The 14396-nt window shown below is 38.6% G+C and overlaps 1 pseudogene; it reads left to right on the top strand.

The window, feature by feature from the left end:
- Positions 1-799: 799 nt before the first annotated feature.
- LOC109452086 (glandular kallikrein-3, submandibular) lies at positions 800-10808 on the top strand (annotated as a pseudogene).
- Positions 10809-14396: the final 3588 nt, after the last annotated feature.

Raw genomic sequence — 14396 nt, 5'->3', positions numbered from 1 at the left:
AAAATCATCTTCCGCCAAACTCTCCTTAGTGCCTCAGGGAATGTTCTTTCCCATTGCTTCCTCCATAACCCCTCCCCTATTAGGCCCCAAAGCCAAATCTTTCCATTTCAAAGAAAAATCACTCTCCCCAAACTGGGCAGCACCTGTATGTAGGCCAGTTTGACAACCCTGCTTTGCACATCTCTCACTGATGTATAGGAAGGTGACACAGAGTTCTTAGAGTATTCCTTTTCAGGAAACTGCTAAGTGGTGACCTGCCCCCTCGGCCCTGGAGCAGCTACTGGAGAACTAAGTTGATTTCCTCACTGCTTTGGGCGGGGATTGTGTCTTATTCATCTTTGCATCCACAGTACCTAGCACAGTGCGTGTGACCCAACAGAATCCAGTAAAGAGCTGCTGACTAAACAAAATCCCAGCATTAGATCCTTTTCCCTCCGTTTCTCAATCTAGGTTGACACACTCACAGGAGTATATGCCTGTGTGTCAGGGAGCACGAGAGGTCATGGGATAAACATAGCACATCTTCCTGGAAAGTCCATTTTACCTCTGTTAGGTCAGGTTTAAAAGACTGTTTTTCTACTAAAGTAAACACTAGATAAGGAGAATCTAATAAATGTCATGTTGGTAGTTATAATAAAGATCTGGGGCTTTGAAGACAGTTTTGAATTCTATACCTTCCACTGATTAGTCATGTGACCTCTAGTATGTTTTTAAAATTTATCCAATCATTTTTATTCTCAGTTGTAAAATGGAGGTAATAATAACTGTTTCTTGGAGATTTTGAAATTCAAAGGGGAGAATGTATGCAGTGGAAGTTAATAGTGATATTGGAGGCAGCTGCTATAGCAGTAAATATGAGGGCAGCAGTACAGTCATATTGGTAATTGCCACAGTAATGATATTAACAGGGGCAATTGTAACAGCCACAGAAATAAATGAGGATGAGGAAGGCAGTGTGCAAGGGAGGACGTGATTAAATAAAGTAAGACAAGTTAACCTAAATGTAAGGGAGCCAGACTTTCAGGTCAGTAGGCACCAATGAGAATCACTTTATCCGACCTATCACTTTGTTTTACAGACAAGGACACTGAAGCTCAGAGAACTTGACAAAGTGACGCACCCAAGTCCATCACAGTTAGTGACAGTGTCAAGTCTAGACCCCATTCGCTATTCCAGGTCTAGGTATTCTAGGCTACAGTATCATCTCTCATCTCTGAATGGAATCATTATTCTCAGGCAGTGATAGAAAGAAATACACATGCACAGAAGTGGCTGATGGATAGCCACACATACTGTATAGCAGAATGACCCTGGACTACAGAGTCCTGAGGTCGAATTACAGCTCTGCCATTTCCTAGATTTCTAACTGTGGCCAAGGTACTGAATCTCTCTGAAAATTGTTACCCCATGTGGAATGAAGAGGATTTTTAATCTACCTTTCAGATTGATGAGTGATTTAAAGAAAATATATCAGAGTGCCTATCCTAGAGGCACACAGAAGTCACTAAATGATAACTTTTTATATATTTATCCATTTCCTTTATCCTATCATCAATTCTTAATAATCCCTACAAATACACTTACCAATCAGCAAGAAAAATAATGATCATGCCCATGATATATTCTGAACACATCAGATGGATAGATTAGAAATTCAGGGGATTGGTGGTTTGATCCTGCCACTCACTGGAATATCAATGACAATAATAACAACTGACTTTTCTATGCCTAAGTTTTTTCACCACTATAGTGTAAAGAGGGGGGGAATTGTAAAGTAATTTAAAGAGTTTAAAGGCAATGAATTGTTTAAAGAATAAAAGCAAATAATAACTAAAATACAGATTAAGCATGTGAAATAGTTGGATCATAATATTTTCATTTTGGATGTGGTTTTCCTTTCTCTTTTAAAACATCTCCCCCTACACTCTGAAGACCATGATGTCATATTTATGTCCTGATATAGAAATCCAAAGATTGATATTGTATTCATGGCTAAAAAATGAATTATGGAAGAACCATACAGGTAATTTCTTGGCACTTCAGCTAGCTCACCCCTCATCACAACCAAAAAAAAGGGGGGGGGCGGGGGTTAGGCAGTATAATCTCCTAATAATTTAAACAAAAAAATATTTAGGATAATTTAAAACTTACTAAAGTGTTCTCATTTTCTGATTTCCCCTTATCCTGGTGAAAACTCCACCATGGAGCAGCACTGGCTGGTTGGAAGAAGCTAGAGACTAGACCAGAAATCCGAAGGCTTTGGCCGGAGCCAGATGGGCCAGCCTCCACGTGACCCTGAGTTGTTTCTGACTCTCTATCTCTCCTGGTCTCAGATATATTGAACTCCATTTCTAATGACTTTTCCAGCTCTAACTTTTATATCCTCTGACTTAGCCCAGGAGGGTGATAAGGATTACAACCATAACTCTTCCTAAGGCAGAGTACACTGTGGCCATCCCCGAGGCTTGCTGCAATGCCCATAGCAGAACAGGGGTGAGGGGGTGGAATTAAAATAAATCAACTACTGTGAGATAGTATGCCAACCCCTGGTATACACACACCTTCTCCCAGATATCAACCAAACACTAACCTAGGTGCTGTTGTGAAAACATTTTGCAGATATAATTAAGGACCCAGATCTGTCAATCTTCACCAAGGGAGATTATCCGAGTGGGAGTGAACTAACTAATCAAACACAGCAGCCCTTTAAAAGTAGAGATATTTCCTCCCCCTCTGGTTGGTTTTAGAGGAAGACATGTTCTGCCTACCCTGGAAACAGCCGAAACCATGTTGTGAATTGCCCATGGAGGCCACATGGTAAAGAGCTGATAGTGGCCTGTGGCTTATAGCTAATAGGAAAATGTGGACCTCAGTCATATAACCACAAGGAAATGGATCCTGCCAACCACCACTGAGCTTGGAAGCAGATTTTGTCCCCCTAGAGCCTCCAGAAGAGAACTCACTGCAGTCAGCATCTTGATTTCAACCTTGAAATACTCTGAGCAAGAGCCCAGCCACACCATTGGCAAACTGCTGACCTGCAGAACCAATAAGTGAGTGCTTTTTAAGCCACTTAATTCATGGGAATTTGTTACCAGCAGTAGAGAACAACTAGAAAAAAATAACAGATAATTTAATAGTCTTTTCTGTTATCAAAAAAGTACTTCTTGAATAATTAATTTATAATTTCCTCTTCACATAGCTCAGCTGAAATGTTATTCTGCCTCCTGTGAATTATCTATCAGAAATCACTAAGTCAGCCTTTCTCCTGGTGTGCTGAACAGGACTGGACCTTCCTCTACCTTAAGGCAACTTTCTCTCAAAAGAAAACACAGGCTCCCCAGAGGCAAAAGGCACTGCTGTTCTACAGCATTCTTTACTCTAGGGCTGAGTGCTTTGTGCAGATTTGAAGATTAAAGTGGAACAACTTCATCCGGAGACCTCATCCATTAGACCTCGTTTTTCTTGATTTACTTAGTACTACTTATTTTACTTCAGGTGTTTAGAACGAGTGAGCAAGCTGTTGGTCTGGAAGCTAGGGTGTGCAGAAAATTCCCCGGTGATTCATTTATGAAGAGGAGGACAGGGGCTCTGAATGGGCAAAGAGAGGAACAGTCACAAGAAAGAATTAGCAATATCTTTGAATCAGCCTCCTATTGTTCAGAATCAGGCAGTTTCCGGCCTTCACTTTTGGGACCCAGTGGCTGTAACTAATTGTATGAGTCAAAGTCAAGGGTACCTGGAGGCCTCTGAAACAGGAGAATGATACAGGGGTGACATGGAGAAAAATACTAGCGAGACCATTGTTTCCTAAGAGCATCGAAAGCTGAGGAGTGGATGTTTGTTTTTGTTTTTCACTCCGTGTTTTGATCAACCCTTTTCCTAAAAAGAAAACACTAAGCTATTTCACTAAAGGCACAACCAGAGTGCCACCATGTGGTGAAGCCTTTATGGACTGACACAGGCTTCCAGTGGGTTTGCAGACTGAGAGAATATTTAGAGAGGAAAACCTGTAAGAGTAGGTTGGCACATCATAACAAAAACCAGGAAACTCAATGCCAAAGATTATGTGTCTTCGAGAGCTTGGTGATAGGCTTGATTTTTTTTTTTTTTTCTTTAACCATCATATTCCTTGAAGGTGTGATAATGACTCTCACTTTCATAATGAAAACTACAAACTTATCATTGATGCGACTTTTAAAGGGAAGTTATTTTATGTAATTGCCTTGATTATTTTCAAAAAGAATGTGGCTAGCACTAGCACCCATCACAGGACAGAATGGCACTCGCTCTGGTTCAGGAATAACCATCTTTATGCCAATTCCTCATGGCTATCAGCTAATACTTGAGTGTTGTTGATGATGGTGGTATTTGTGGATTTGGGGTTTATTTGTTTTGTTTGGGGTTGTTGTTTTTGAGCAGATAAAAAAATGTCACCCCACTTCTCAACTAGAATGATCAGTTACAACTATTTTGTGTCTTATATCACATCTGCTATACGTTTAAATTCTGGAGTAGAGTGTTTAACTTGGCTTGATTTTCTGATCAACTTTTATCCTGAGACCTTGATTTATAGTCTGACCAAGACTGCATGCAATGAAGGGATAGTTCCCAAAAGGAAAACTAGGCTGATAGGCATAAGGGAACAGGTGAGAAAGACAGCAGATAACAATCCCACTTTGTGCCATTTCAAGGACTAGTGCACCACTGTACACTGCCACAAACGAAAGGTGTGGCATATGTGCCATAACGTCCAGTGTTTATTTGCTGATTTCATTGCCGAATGATCAGTGCTCCTTCTGATCAATCTCAAGTCTTCTGGTTCCCGTGACATTCTGCCATTGTGGGGTCCCCAGTTATAGTTTCATTATCAAAGTCACTGAGGGCACTTGCAACTTGATTATAAGCCTCCCAGGGAAGATACGATATCTGAGAGTCATTTCCCACATGAAGACATTTGTGTTTTGTTTGTAATGCCTCAGATTGACCTAAGTCTCAATTTTCCCCTACTTGAATGGAAAAAAAAATCAGGAAAATAACCAAAAAGGACCTGAGGCCCTCTTGACACCTCAGTGAAATAATTTTTCCCTTTTGTAACGAGATTAAGGCATTAATAATACTGTCACTGTTGCTTTGGTGTAAAGTGTGCTTTTGTGTAAACTGTGCCCTTTCCAAGAAAGAACTTGCTTGTGATGAAAGAGACTCATGCAGTTTCTGAAAATTCCTTATTAAAAGTTTTTCTTCGATATTCATGCCATATTTAAATATTCTTTGCCAAAAGAAAAAAATCTCCCTTTCTTTGAGAAATTATGACTGCTTACTTTTTAGATATTACATAGTCTATGCATAGATTAGAGAGAAATCTTGTGATCAGTGTCCCAAATCAAGGAGAAAAAGATTGTTATAAAGTGTCATTTTGGCCCCTTATTACCTGGATGAAATTATGAAGTGGGTCAGAACATTCCTGCCCCCGAAGTGGCCAGTTGTAACTGAACATGCTCATTCACAGACCTCCAGAAATCCCTGAAGCTTTGACCTCCTTTGCTGAGATTTTTTTGGTATTTCATGTTTTTTATTTCATTATAGTCAAAGAATTGGTACATCTGGCCTCAGAGAGATGGCTCAGACTTGCAGGCCTGCAGATGGATTATTACTTCCAGGCTTCTGACAGGCCACAACTCTCTCCCCAACCATGTTATTCTTCTCATGTTAGAAAATCATGGACATGAAGATTATTACAATTATAAAAATTAAAATTACATACAAGTAATTATTAACATTAAACATTATTAAATTATTTAAATAATGAATATTAAAAATATTAAGATTAAAAGGAATATTTAATCATATACTCGTTATCAATTCTTAACTAGCTTTAAAATCCCTTTACAAACTATTGCTATTAGGTTCAGCCAATTTCTGGGCAGAAAAAATATTCCAAGATTCTCGTAACGCTACAGGTGGTTTTAATAGTTGATTTCTGAGATTTTTTTTCTTAAAGAATTATTTTTTAAACTATTATCCAGATAAGTTGTCATAAAATCTACTAAGCTACAGGGCAATTTTTCATCTCTGCAGTTGACTCATTTCAGCATTTCATCTAAATGCTATTCTCTCCAGTAGCTTTTTTTTCTAATTTCTACAGAAAAGTCATTAGAGGGAGCAATTTTCTCCAAAGTGTCCCATTATTTCTAGGAGAACAGCAAAAACAATTTGTTGGTTGAAGACAGAATTGGTTGAGGGGATGTGTCATTGATATATGTGTATGCTGCCTTTGTCAGGTTCTTGGTAATTGCTGTGCAGAAAAAACTGTACATAACTGAAGAAAAAAGATTATAATGCATCCAGTAATCTAGCCATTGGTAATTATTAAAAATGTTAAAAATAAGAATTTTGATTCACTTTATGCTTTTTCTTCTAATAGACTTTCCATCTCTTCCTTTTGACGATGAACAAGTTGATTTTATACTAGTTTTACAGGACAGAAGCTCATTTTGTGACTCCCCTGAGGGTAAAATCCAACTGCTTAAATTGACATATGAAGCGTTGCACAATATAGTCTTAGTCACTCTTACTCAGCTCATTCTCAGCATTTTTTAAAATTTTATTCTGACTATCATTGCTATTACCCATGAATACATATGCGGTTTGACAAGTAAGTTCGTGAACTCATCCTAGAAAAAGTGCTCCGTACCTCATTGCTGAATGTCACTACAGTCACCTTTGAAGTGCTCCCCTTGGGAAGCTATGCACCAATGCCACTGCCTAGTCCATCCCTCAAAGCAATTTTGGAACTCTTTTCCAGGAATGGCCATCAGAGCTGTCGTCGTATTACCCTTGATGCCCTGAATGTCATCAAAATGTCTTCCTTTCAATATTTCCTTTATCCTTGGGTAAAAAAATAAGACATGGGGGCCCAGATCAGGTGAGTAGGGAGGGTGTTCCAATACAGTTATTTGTTTACTGGCTAAAAACTCCCTCACAGACAGTGCCCTGTGAGCTTGTGCATTGCCGTGATGCAAGGGTCATGAATTGTTGGTGAAAAGTTCATGTCATCTAACTTTTCACACAGCCTTCTCAGCACTTCCAAATAGTAAACTTGGTTAACTGTTTGTCTAGTTGGTACAAATTCATAATGAATAATCTCTCTGATATCAAAAAAGTTTAGCAACATCGTTGCAACAAGTTCGCAAACTTAGTTGGCAGAGCTCGTATGCTTTCTTGCTTCTGATCTTTTATTATATTGTTACCTGTACTTGGAATACCTTTATATTACTCATCCCTCCTTACCTGGATTAGGGGTCAGTAACTATGGCTCATGAACCAAATCTGGTCTTCTGCTTTTCCTGGTTTTATAAATAAAGTTTTATTAGAACACAGCCATTTGCCTATGGTCTATGTCTGCTTTCACACTACAACCGTGAAATTGACTAATTACAACAGAGACTGCCTGGCCATAAAGCCTAAAATATTTACTATCTGGCCCTTTGTTGAAAAAACTCGCTGACTTCCAGCCTATATAAATACCACGAATTTTGTTATGAAGTAATCACTCCATCTTAGTCTCCTAATCACTAGATCATTTCTGTAATTCTAGAGCATTCTTGGCAAGACACTAAAGAGTACCTACCACGGTTTGCAAATTTGTTTATGTGTCTATCCTTCCCAAAGCAACTGTTTCTTTCTTGTAGACAGGGACTATTTTATTTATTGCTATATGACCAGTACCTAGTGCAGTGCCTGAAAGAGAAAATGTGCAGGCAAGGTTGGTGGCATAGTAAATAAAGTATATGTGGGAACAACGAAAACCTATAAAGCAGAAAATTAGAAAGAAAGTTTTCCACTTTGTTTCTTTGAATATGTTACTCATTATAGCTTTACAAGGATTAGAGAGTTCTTGACTGGGGCAGGGGTGTAGGCAACTGTTCTCTGCTTAGATGTCTTACATAAAGTACAATCAAATGATGCTATATTCAACAAAGGCCCAAGATTACACTATTTCCAGGAAGTTCAATGTAAAAAGGGTGGCTATGAAATATTGTCACTGATTTTAAAAATCACCATCAAATATATCAACTAAATGAATATAATCCCTTTTTAAGAATTCATTGTAGGAGACTATTTACTCCTAGACATTCCACCATTAATTGAAACTTGTTCAAATTACCTATTTAGCAAATTCATTTCCAGTCTGTGGCACTTGCATTTAATAATCTCCAATGCTGATAAATCCTCTGCTGTGGGGTGAGGGGTGTTTATTTTTTAAAATGTTCCAAAGTCATCTATCGATATGTTATGAATAAGGTAGCTGATGAAAACTGAGAAATGCTCTTTTGACTTTAACAAAAGTATTCTTATGAAGCTACTTTTTCTTGTATGTATTTGTATTTGACTCATTCAACATACGCCAGTTGAGTTCTTATTGTACAAGGCATTGTGTTCAGAAGGCAATTCCAAATGGGGTGCTTCGAAAATGATCTGAGAATGGCAGCATCATAAGAATACATGTAAAACCCTGCAAACATAATGAGTATTTATACAAGAAATCTAGCCACAGAGACTCAGATAGGACTAGAGGACTGATGCAAACACTTACTTAAAATATCAGACCAAAATTGGGCAAGAGAGCATCAGCCCTTACCACTGTGGGGGAGGGTGTCCTCCTTTTCAGCTGTCAGTCACAAGAACGAAGACAACATTGGGTTGGTATATAAAATACAGAAATAGAACAGATAAGGTCACAGGGGGCAAAACTGAAGTGAAGAGCAAACGTGAGGGTCCAGTTGGAAAAGTTCAATTCAGAATTAGATCTCAGGGCTAAGTCTTAGGATATTAGCAGGAAAGCCACAGATGAGTTGCTGAGTGAACACAGAAGCAGGACAGGGGACAAGAGTGAGAATGAATGACGATGGTCTAAAACTTCATGAACAGCGTGGCTCCTAGAGGTCCCTTTCATTGGATGAAGATAAAGGTGTGTGGGTCAGAATGGGCTAAAGGCACAAGGTCAGAGCAGAATTTAGACTCTGTGTTCAGACTGGAGGAAACAATAGAAAATATCAAAACAACCACTCAGTCTATTTCTGTTTAGTTTGCTCGTTTATTCTGTTCTATTAGATTCCTCATATGAGAGAGATCATATGGTATTTGTCTTTCTCCGTCTGATTTATTTCACTTAGCATCATATTCTCTAGGTCAATCCACATGATTGCAAATAGTAAGATTTCATTGTTCTTTATGGTCGAGTAATACTCCACTGTATAAATGTACCACAGACTCAGAGATATAGAGAAAAAACTGATGGTTGCTAGATGGGAGGAGGGTGGGGATGGGGGAGAAGATAAAGGGATTAGAAAGCACAAATTAGTAGTCACAATATTGCTATGGGGGTATGAAAGACAGTTGGGGGAATATAATCAACAATTTTGTAGGGATTGTGTAGGGTGTCAGATCGGCACTTTTCTTATTAGGGAGACCACCTTATGGATTGTGTGGATGCCTGATCACTGTGCTGTACAACTGAAGCTGAAGCTGAATAATACTGAATGTCAACTATAATTATATATATGGTCACGGGATGTGGAGTACAGCATAAGGAAGATAGTCAATGGAATTGTCAGAAGGGTAGTAGATTGGGGGAGGGGAGGTTATCACTTTGTGAAGGGTGTAAATGTGTAACTATTACATTGTTTTGTACACCTGATACTAATTAAAAAAAAAATCACTAACTTAAAAAAAATAAAAAATCACTCACTTTGTCATCTCCTAGCCTCCTCTTGCCTGTTTCTCATTCTCTCTCTTTACTTCTTCTATCCCTTTCCCTTTGTCTATTTCTCACTCTCCTCCCTTGCTCTGTTTTTTCACTCCTGCTTCTTCCATTTGTCTTGTTTCTCACTATCTCTGTCTTTTTTCCTCCTCATCCTGCCCCCTTTATCTCTCTGTTCTCCCCTCTGCCTTTGTCATTTCCTGTATCTTTTTAAGCTATTTTTCACTGCCTTTCTCTTTGTCTCTGGATCTGCTTTTCCCACCGTCACATTCTTTTGCTTTCTCACTGCCTCTATTTCTCCATGATTCTAAACCTTTCGTGCTCAGTTTTTTCCTTGTTTCTCTTTCTCTCCTTTGGGACCCACCTCCCTGCTGCTCTGCCCCTTCTCTCTTTCTGCTCTTCTCTCCTCATTCCCTTGGTCCCTCTCTCTCCCCAGTAATTACCAGCTCTGGCAGGGTCGCCACAACCTGTTTGAGAATGAAGACATAGCACAGTTTGTCCAGGTCAGTAAGAGCTTCTCACACGCTCAATTCAACTTGAGCCTTTTGAAGAACCACACCACCTATCCAGTAGAAGACTACAGCTACGACCTCATGCTGCTCCACCTGGCAGAGCCCGCCCTGATAACAGATACTGTGAAGGTCCTGGGCCTGCCCCCCTGGAAGCCCTGAATGGGGAGCACCAGCTACACCCCGGCTGGGGCAACATCGAAGTAGATCCATTTGTAGATGAGTACCCAGATTAGTTCCAGTGTGTGGACCTCAAGCTCCTGCCCAACGATGTGTGCCAACGCCCAACCCCAGAAGGTGACAGACGTCGTGCTGTGTGCTGGATACTTGCAGGGTGGCAAGGACATCGCTATGAGTGACTCAGGGGGCCCACTGATCTGTGATGGTGTGTTTCAAGGAAACACATCTTGGGGACGCACCCCGTGTGGCCAACCCAATATGCCCGGCATCTTACCAAACTTCTGTCCTTCCTGGACTGGATCAAGGAGACCATGGAGCCAATCCCTGAATGCCCCCGTCCTGTCCCTGATCCCTAGTAAAACCAAATATGCATAAAAATAAAATCACTCTTGATAGCAACCTGCTACTTCTATCTTTTCATGTCGAAAAATAATTTAGAAATAAAAATTTAGGCCACATCTTAGGATATAGTCTTTAAAAGCTGGTGAACACAAAATGCTTCTACAAGAAAACTGTTTCACTGATAATTTCTTCTGTGCTGTCTTCCCTCTTTCCAGTCCTCAGAAAAGCCCTATAAGGCAGATACAGATGAAAAGTCTGTCAGGAGGCTCTCCCTTTATGACCCATATATTTATAGTCTCAAGCACTGTAAGACATATAACTCCTCCATAATCCACAGAAGGATTTATAGTAAGGCCTCTCTCAAAAAGAAAATGCCTTGCAGGCACAAATCATTAGCCCATTTTTATTTTGTGGTACGAATGGAGGTTATAGTCACCTGCAAGTGAAGTACAAAGAACATGGCAATTCAGAATCAAAGATCGGTGCTTGCTCCTTACTTTTTGTACTGAAAAGGAGCTTCCTAAAAATAGAACTGCAATAATGTTGATTTTCCTGGCACTCAAAAATGTAATGCTCTTCTGATTGATATTCAACTGTCTGTAGCATTCTTGAAAACTAAGAGAAAAAAATGACTAAGCAACCACAAAGCAAGATAAGCATTCTGGACTTTATATAAAAGACGACACTGAAAGTATCTGTTTTTAAAGCATAATGGAACTTCTTAAGCCTGAACTGATTTATAAGGAGGTAAGGAGGAATATACCGAATGGGGTCTTTGTTACAAGATAGGCCCACTTTACGTACTGGAATCCTTTTCTATTTCCCTCTTCTAGTTTCTTCCTGAGAGGCAACCACTCTACTCCTATACTAAAACCAATTAGTCTTTAAAAAATCATAGGGAGGAAGGGAACTTGAGAGGACATCTGGAGGTAGATTTCCAAGTTAGGCTAATTATCAGACTCCTCTGGGAGTTATCAGAGACTACAGAAATAAAGGGAACAAATCTCTGGGCTCCACCCCAAGAGAATATTGTTCCTAAAGTTGGGGTGTGGTTCCCACTTTTGCATATCAAAGGACTCTCCAGGTGATTCTGAAGACCAGCCAGGTTTAGGAACTACTGACCTATTCCATTCTCCCTACACAAGAAAAGCCACCTCTAAATCACTCCCAAAGAGACAAAAACTCCTTTTTTAAAGAAAGTGGAAATTTCCTGGTTTTTAGTGTAAAATATGCTTGTACATGGAAGCCAACCTAGAAATAACCTCTATAACTGGATTCTATTTAAATCATTACGTTTCAATTAAGACCACTTCCAAAGCAATTCGTGATTGAAGTTACACACATGATCTCTCTTTTCTTGTTATTTTTATTGTTATGAATTTTGAAAAGCATAAATAAAATACCAAAGAACACAGGTAAGCAAAGAACAAAGGTAAAAACCCATTGTCCCCAAACAGAGTATGTTGATTTATTTTTGTATTTGCCTCAGTTTTTTGTTGTTGTTGTTATTGTCAGTTTGTTTTGAGAAATAAAATTTTGGAGGAAATGTTAAATTTCCTCTATTTCTCTCAGCAGTTTTGTTGTACACACCATCTCTTCTTCTCCAACAAGATAAACACTATCATGGATTTGCTATATAAACAGTTCACAATTTCATGCTTTCACTCCACATCTGTATGCGTTCACAATATAAACATATTGATTATCTTTTAAAATTTACAGTAATGATATATTGTATTTAACATCCTGAAACTTGTTTTTTTTCTTTCAACATTATATCTTCAAGATCTAGCCATGTTGATGCATATATATTGAATTCAGTCATTTTAAATACTATATGAACATTCTGTTATATAGATATACTACCATACTATATATATTCATTCCCTTATTGATAGATATTTTAACTTTTAAAAAGTTGTTGGCCTTTACAAAAAAAAAAAAAATGCTGTTGGAGCATCCATATATTTCCCTCTTAATGGATGTGCACAAAAATTTCTCTAGATATATGAGTTTAACTGCAAAATTGTAAGGTATGAGCATTTTTCAGATTTGTTGGATAGTGTCATATTGTTCTCCAAAGTAGTGATTACAACTTTGATCAGCAGTGTAAGGTGGGGTTCAGTTTCCCACCCCTTTGCCAAAATTGACATCAGTTCCTTCCAAATTATGTGAGTCTGATCACATCTCGGTGATGTTTCAATGGGTATCTACTAAAACTCCAACTGCTTGTGACATTGAGTGCATTTTTGTATGTGTACTGTGCATTCAAAATTCCTTAACACATTTATCTTCTCAGCAAAAACATTCCCTTAGAGAAATGTCTTGACCTGACATTTCTCTGCATTTCTTCCCATTTTTACTGTCCATTCACCCAGTTGTTCGCATTTATTGTCAACAATAATGGATCTATTCATGGTATTATAGTGAGAGGTTCTTAAAACAACTCAGTGAAAATACCCAATCACCTCAGCATGTTTTATAAATACGCATTTATTGAGTGCCTACTAAATGACACCATAGTCTCATGGTGAAGTATGTGTTGTCTTTGGAGCTGAACTACATGGTTTCAAATCTTGGCTCCATCATTTTATAGCTGGGTCACCAAGGACATTTTCTTAAGCTCTCTGAGCCGCAGTAGCCACAGATAAAATGGAGTAACATTAGTACCTGTTGAAAGTTACATTGGATAATAAACATAAAGCATTTGGCATAGTGTTCAGCACATAATAAATATTCAAATGCTAGTTATTAGTATTGCTGTGAAGGTGTCATTACTGATTGGAGGAGAGTAGCCAGAGTGTCGTCATGTGCTGTGTTCTCCAGAAAGTAGACTCTGGATATAGAAGTTTCATTAGGGAGTGCTCTTGGGATTATCATATGAAATGAAAGGGAAGAAAGGAGGACTAGGCAAACAAAAGAGACCAGTATTGATGTGTTTTTGCAATGAATCAATATCCATATTTATAACTTATCAGAAATGTCAAAAATATTGCTCTGAAACCATACCAACTATAAGAAGGAGGGGGAAAGGAAAGGGAAATGGGGAGGGGGAAAGGAAGAGGAAAAGGCAGAAAACAATAGTATCTGGAACTATTATTCTAAACATTGTACACATGTTAACTAATATAACCCTCACAAAATCTATATAGACAATCCTGGGTTAACAAATGACAAAAATGAGAGAATTTTAATAATCAGCCCACTGTCCCACAGCTAGGAAGTAATATGGCTAGAATTTGAACCCAGACAATGTAGCTTCAGAAATCATGTTCTTAACCACTATCCAGTACTGCCAGAATGAAGGTCAATACTACTAACAGGCTTTATTATTTTATCATTGTCATTTCTAATATTGCTCTCGATCAGACATTATGCTAGGTGTTTTTACTTACATTATAGAATTTAATCCCATCCATATAATAACTCATGAAGGGCTGTATTTTATCCCCATTTACAGCTGAAGAAACTAGATATTAAGTTACTTCCCCAAAGTCATGCAGGTTAGTACCATGTTTCCCTGAAAATAAGACCTAGCAGGACCATCGGCTCTAATGCGTCTTTTGGAGCAAAAATTAATATAAAACCCAGTCTTATTTTAA

Source organism: Rhinolophus sinicus, linkage group LG09, assembly GCF_036562045.2.
Source record: "Rhinolophus sinicus isolate RSC01 linkage group LG09, ASM3656204v1, whole genome shotgun sequence".
In the NCBI taxonomy this organism is placed as follows: domain Eukaryota; kingdom Metazoa; phylum Chordata; class Mammalia; order Chiroptera; family Rhinolophidae; genus Rhinolophus; species Rhinolophus sinicus.
The sequence above is the reverse complement of the archived record's forward strand: the minus strand, read 5'-3'. Positions and strand labels throughout refer to the sequence as shown.